Genomic DNA, 6,762 nt, shown 5'->3' on the forward strand with positions numbered 1-6,762 from the left:
AGTGCCCAGTTGCTCAGACTTGGGGAGAGCGAGGTTACATGGTTGAGTGGAGAGAGTACACCTGGGCAGGCCAGGTGGGTGGCTCAGCAGAAAGGCAGAGGGCTGGGTGCACCGTCCCATTGAGGCGCGGGGCGGGGGTGGGGGGGTGGGGTGGCTTAAGGGAGTCTGTTTACCCACCTCCCCCTCTCCTCCAAGACAAAGGATGGGGGAGTCCTGGAAGAAAGGTTTGTTGGGTGAAAATTGGCAAATTCCTCCCAAGATTTGCTGGAGCCCTGGCAGAGTAGGGGGGCTTCCCTTAGGGCATCTAAGAAGGTTTTATTGCCCCATGTTATCAGATCAGGTAACCCCTGTGGTCCTGAGGAGATTGAATTCTCCTGGGAGCTTTCCCTGGGGGAAGGGCTGGGACCACTTGGGAGCTTATCAGGGTCTGGGCAGGACTTTGAAGTGCAACATGCTGGGCTTCTAGAGCTTCCGCAGTGGGTGCTGGTCTTCAGGCCTTTCTCATACACACATAGGCTCAATTTTTGACTTCCTACCTAACAGGATGAGGAGCCAGAACCAGGAAGTGGGGGCCTGCACTGTGGCACAGCGGGTTAAAGCCCTGGCCTGAAGCACTGGCATCCCATATGGGCGTGGGTTCTAGTCCTGGCTATTCCACTTCTTTTCCAGCTCTCTGCTATGGCCTGGGAAAGCAGTAAAAGATGGCCCAAGACCTTGGCCTTTGCATCCACGTGGGAGACCCGGAAGAAGCTCCTGGCTCCTGGGCTTTAGATCAGCGCAGCTTCCAGCCATTGTGGCCAATTGGGGAGTGAACCATCGGATGGAAGACCTCTCTCTGTTTCTACCTCTCTCTCTAACTTTGTCTTTCAAGTAAATAGAATAAATATTTTAAAAAAACCAGGAGGTGAACACATGTATGCAGATATGGGACATGGGTGTCCTAATGGCTAAGTTAAACATGTACTTATTTTATTTTTATGCTTTTTTATTCTACACAGACTTCTTTAAAAATTCTTTTTTTTTTTTTTTTTGACAGGCAGAGTTAGAGAGAGAGAAAGAAAGGTCTTCCTTCCATTGGTTCACCCCCAAATTGGCCGCTATGGCCAGTGCACTGCACCAATGTGAAGCTAGGAGCCAGGTGCTTCCTCCTGGTCTCCCATGCGGTGCAGGGCCCAAGCACTTGGGCCATCCTCCACTGCACTCCCAGGCCACAGCAGAGAGCTGGACTGGAAGAGGAGCAACTGGGACAGAATCTGGCGCCCCAACCGAAACTAGAACCCAAGGTGCCAGCGCCACATGCGGAGGATTAGCCTAGTAAAAAATTTATATAAAGGGAACAAATTTTATGTATTTCATATATATCATTTTAAGAAAATGATACTTCTCACCCTACTCTCCTTCCCTCCCTGACTCCCACCCTTACTCCTCCTTCCTTTCTTATTTTTAATTTTTGCAATGATATAGTTTCAGTTTACTTTATAATCACAAGCCTAACTCTCCACCAAATAAAGAATTCAACAAATAGTAAGTAGGAAAACCACGGTTCATCAGGAGTGTAGACAAGGGCTGGAAACAATAATCAAATCTCAAAATGTTAATTTCACTCCTTTATATTACTTGTTTTTGTACTCTGTATATAAGTTACCACAAATCAGGGAAAACATGTAGTTGTCTTTTGAGCATTGGCTTATTTCACTAAGCATAATGGTCTCCAGTTACATCCATTTTGTTGCAAAACACAGGATTTCATTCTTTATTACTGCTGAGTAGTATTCCATCTTGTATATATACCACAATATCCTAACCAGTCATCAGTTGATGGACATCTGGGTTTATTCCATATCATAACTATTGTGAGTTGAGCTACTAAAAACATGGGGAAACAGATAATTCTTTCATCTGCTGATTTCATTTTGTTTGGGCAAATTCCCAGGAGTGGAATGGCTGGATCCTATGGTAGATTTCTTTGCAGATTTCTGAGAAATCTCCGTATTGTTTTTGGTTATGGTTGTCCTAGTTTACATTCCCACCAACAGTGCATTTAGGTACCTTTCTCCAGACATCCTTGCCAACATTTGTTATTTTTTGATTTTTGGATGATAGCCATTCTAATTGGGGTGAAGTGGAACTTCATGATGGTTTTTAGATTACATGTGATCACAATTAAAATATCAAAGACATTCTTCTCAGATATAAAAAAAAGACCCTAAAATTCATATGGAGTGACAAGAAAGAGAACTCAAATAGCTTAAGAAATCTTATACAATAAAAATAAAGGTAGAGGCACCATAATACCAGATTGCAAGACATATTACAGGGCATTTACAAATAATCTGATACTGGCAAAAGGATAGACATGTGGTCCAAAGGAACAAATTAGGAACCCCAGAAATTAATCCATGCATCTACAACCAACTAATATTTGACAAATGAGCTAAAATCACTCGCTGGAGAAAGGACAGAACCTTCAACAAATAGTGTTGGGAAAATTGGAACTCTGCATGCAAAAGTATGAAAGAAGACCCTTACCTTACACGTTACACAAAAATCAACTCACAATGGACTAAGGGCTATAAACCTAAGACCTGAAACCATCAATTTACTAGGGAAAAACATAGAGGAAACACTGCAAGACATTAGCATAGGCAAGGACTTCTTGGATAAGACCCAGAAGCAAAGGCAATAAAGGCAAAAACAGATAAGTGGGATTACTTCAAGCTAAGGAGCCTTTGTACAGCAAAGGAAACACTCAAAAAGGTAGAGAGGCAACTGGCAGAATGAAAGAAAATATTTGCAAACTATACATCCGATAAAGGATTAATACCTAAGGTGTGTAAGGAGCTCAAGACACTTAACAACAAGACAAGCTGTCCAGTTAAGAAATGGGCTAAGGATATGAACAGGCATATTTCAAAGGATGAAATACAAATGTCCAACAGACACATGAGAGATGCTCAGAATCACTAGCCATCACAAAAATACACAGGCTTCTTATGGGGGTTATTAGCTTGCTTATCAAGTTGGTGCTTTCAGTATAGGACCCTTTTGCTGCATATTAAACACAGGGAAATCATCTTAATTTCCACAAAGAAGCATGCCTATCCCCACTTCTTTTCGAAACGCTTGGCTTGCTTGATATTCCTTTTATTATCCCTCACTGTTTAAAAACAGCAAGAATATAAGAAATTACTTTTGGGGCCAACACTGTGGCATAGTAGGCTAAGCTTCTGCCTATGGTGCCGGCATCCCATATGGGTGCCAGTTCAAGTCCTGGCTACTCCACTTCCAATCCAGCTCCCTGCTGATGGCCTGGGAAAGCAGTAGAAGATGGCTCAAATGTTTGGGCCCCTGCACCCGCACTGGAGATCTGGATGGAGTTCCTAGTTCCTGGCTTTGGCCTGGCCCAGCCAAGGCCGTTACAGTCATTTGGAGAACAAACAAGCAGATGGAAGATCTCTCTCTCTCCTTATCTCACTTGACTTTTCTTCCCCCACCCCCACACTCTGCTTTTAAAATAAATATTTTAAAAAGTAAAGATTCATTTCAACAAGAAGACCACTGAGTTTTGCCTTTTCTCCCTCAAATGATGCTTCAAACTCTGTTAAGTTAAACACTGTTGTTTCTTTTATAATGTTTTCTTTCTTCCTCTAAATCTACCTATCAGAATAATCTTTGCTATCTAAACATTTTGCTTTATGAGATAGAAATTTAAGAATAGAGTTGAGTTGAAGCATTAGGAAAATCTGTGACAAAACACACACACACACACACACACAATGTATCACCAGTCTGAACTGGCCATGTTTGATCACGCTTTAAAAGTTAAATGATTCTTTTCCTTATTTGGAGATCTGTTTACATTTTCTAAGTCCAGAAGGGAGCAAGCGTTTTATCTAAAGAATGGACAAAAGCGAGATCAAAGTGCAAATGAGAGCTTTGGCCCACATTCTTCACCCTGGCCTCTATGTGAATTAGAATGTTTTTCTATTTGAACATTTTCCTTATTGCATTTTACTGGGAGAAAAGTACACTGTCTAGTTCTTGAAGTAATTACATTAAAATTTATTTTAGTTGGTGTTTATACTTAGCTCATATATGAAGTTGTGATAAATACAGAAGTTAATCTAAGTAAATAGATTGAAGATGTAAGAAGGTAGATGTTTTGTAGTCACTAAAACAGGAGAAATCCAAGTTCCAAAGAACTAACTTTCACATAGTACAGTAGATGCTCCCTAATAAGCAAGACAGAATCAGATTTTAAGTCAGAGCTAAAGGAATACTGGAGGTTAATGTGTATATATCCTAGAAAGAATGGTTTTTCAAAGAGAGTTTTTTATTTGCTAATATGCATTGACCTCATAGATACACATCTCTTAATTCTAAGGTATTTAAGGAAAGACATTACAGTGGAAAGGAACTAACATTTCCATAACTATTATTTGTCAGTACTTCATTTAATCCTTACCATAACTCCATGAAGAAGATATTATTATCTGTGCTTTATACTTGAGAAAGCTGTCTTAAAGTATCATGCACTCATATAGCAAGCAAATGGCAGAACAAAATCTACACCATTGCTGACTGCAAAGACTTTTATCTGTACAACCCTAGCAGGAGCTGGAAATCTCAGAAAATCATTAAAGAGGCCTATTTGTTTATGCTAGACATGTTTGCTTACATGGTAAAATATCCATAACTTTATTAATTGACTCATTTGTCATGAGTATTTTTAATTGAGTTTCCATTATCCATGTCTGCTAAACCTGTTTTAAATGTCTTGGTTGGTCCTTGTGCAAGACTTAATATACTTTAGTGCTTTCATAATATTTACATGAGATGGTGCGAGGAAGTGGTTAGAAAAGGGGAAATGACCTGAGTTCAAATTTTGACCTTGCCAATAACTAGCTTTTGAACTCTTGAAGTTGTTTAACTTCTCAAACTTCTACAACGGGAATATCAACATGTATCTCATAAGGGATTTGCATTCTTAGCCAAGTACCCGATATATATACATCCTGGTAGTATTTCTTAAACACATGAGGTAAAATTGAGGATATTCTTTGTTCTGACATAATTTATTTTTACTCAGATTGCTTTTATGCAAATATGTCTTGTTGGCTGAACTGTTCAGAGACACATGCCAAGTATGTGTCACTGTGACAATAGGGGTCTACAAACAGACCTGTGTGGAAGTCAAAGACACTGACTTTGCTTAGTTCAGTCCTTTGGAAAACAGGTACCTGGGATTTCTGTTGTGGGCCTTACAAGTCATCTCTATGAAAAGAAAAACACTATTTTCATCCCTGCTTTTGATTTTAATATCCTTCTGTAGATTTTAAGATGCTTGGCTGTAAAAGCAAGAAAGGGAGCAGGGAGAGACATCGGAAGGGCAGAAGAAAGGAAAGAGCAGAAAGGAAGGGTGCCGGGGCGTGGGAGACGCCCTCACAGCACTTCTTTCAGTTGCGACAGTCAGTGGAGTGCATGCTTATCCACTTTTCAATCTCAAGTCCCACTGAAGCGACAGGAAGGAATTCCATGGAACTTCAGTTTGTTCCTTTGAGGTCCTGGTAGGGTGGAATTATCAGCAGATAAAAGACAAATTTCTGGCATAATGAATGCAAAGAAGAGCACAAGGACACACAGTCCTCGCACAGACGTCTGCAGCACAGGTGGAAGCTTTGATGAACAGGTACAGAAAACCAATGAGGGAAGCCGGCAGAAAGACTGTATACGAGAACAGCTGCTCTGGTCCACCCATAGAGAGCATGTGTGCAGTGCCAGCCGACATGGTGACATCTGCAAGTGGATGACTAAAGAAAGCAAACAGTGTAGAGGGGGAAATACTCCTAACAAGGGTGTGTTTCGCAGAGCAAAGCTCCCCCATTCTGTGATTGGTGAGGCACTCTGATCAGTTATCTCTCACTGCACACTGCCTTAAAGTTTACCCAATGGCATGACTTGCCCACCTACCCAGAAATCCTCCCAGTCGCACTGATATTTGTGAAGAAAAAGCAAACTGCTCGGCATCAGAGGAAACCCACATGAACCGCTTGAATTTATCAGCCTATTCCTTTTTTATGAATACAAATGGATAATCAACAATATCCAGATATCTGGCTAAGACCGCCAGTACCAGGCAGTGCAATGAAGATGAAGAAAGAAGAGAATGGACCAAAGAAAGCATATAATTCAGGGAAGGACTGAAAACTAAAATGCTCTAGGTGGGGCTGGCACTGTGGTATAGCGGGAAAAGCTGCTGCCTGCGGTGCCAGCATCCTATATGGGTGCAGGTCTGCAACCTGGCTGTTCCACTTCTGAGCCAGCTCCCTGCTAATGCACCTGGGGAAGCAGCAGAAGATGGCTCAAGTGCTTGGACCTCTGCACCCACGTGGGAGACCCCAAAGAAGCTCCTGGCTCTTGGCTTCAAATCTGCTCAGATTTGGGGAGTGAACCAGCAGATAGAAGATCTCTCTCTCTGCCTCTGCTTCTCTTTAACTCTCTGCCTTTCAAACAAATAAATAAACCTTAAAAAAAAAAAAAGAAATCTTTGTTACTATTTCTGAGTTTGGAGAAGTAATACTATTTACTGAGCACAAGGTTTTATGCAAAAAGAGAGCAAGACAAAATTATTAGAAATCAAAAATACGATTGCCTTAAAAGTAGAGTAAAAAGACAAAGAAATTATAAGTGATCTTAAAGATTAATTTAGATGCCATATACCTTTCTAATGAGAAATCTAGTAAGAGAGGGCAAACATTGTAG

Source organism: Oryctolagus cuniculus, chromosome 3 (genome assembly GCF_964237555.1).
Source record: "Oryctolagus cuniculus chromosome 3, mOryCun1.1, whole genome shotgun sequence".
Lineage (NCBI taxonomy): Eukaryota > Metazoa > Chordata > Mammalia > Lagomorpha > Leporidae > Oryctolagus > Oryctolagus cuniculus.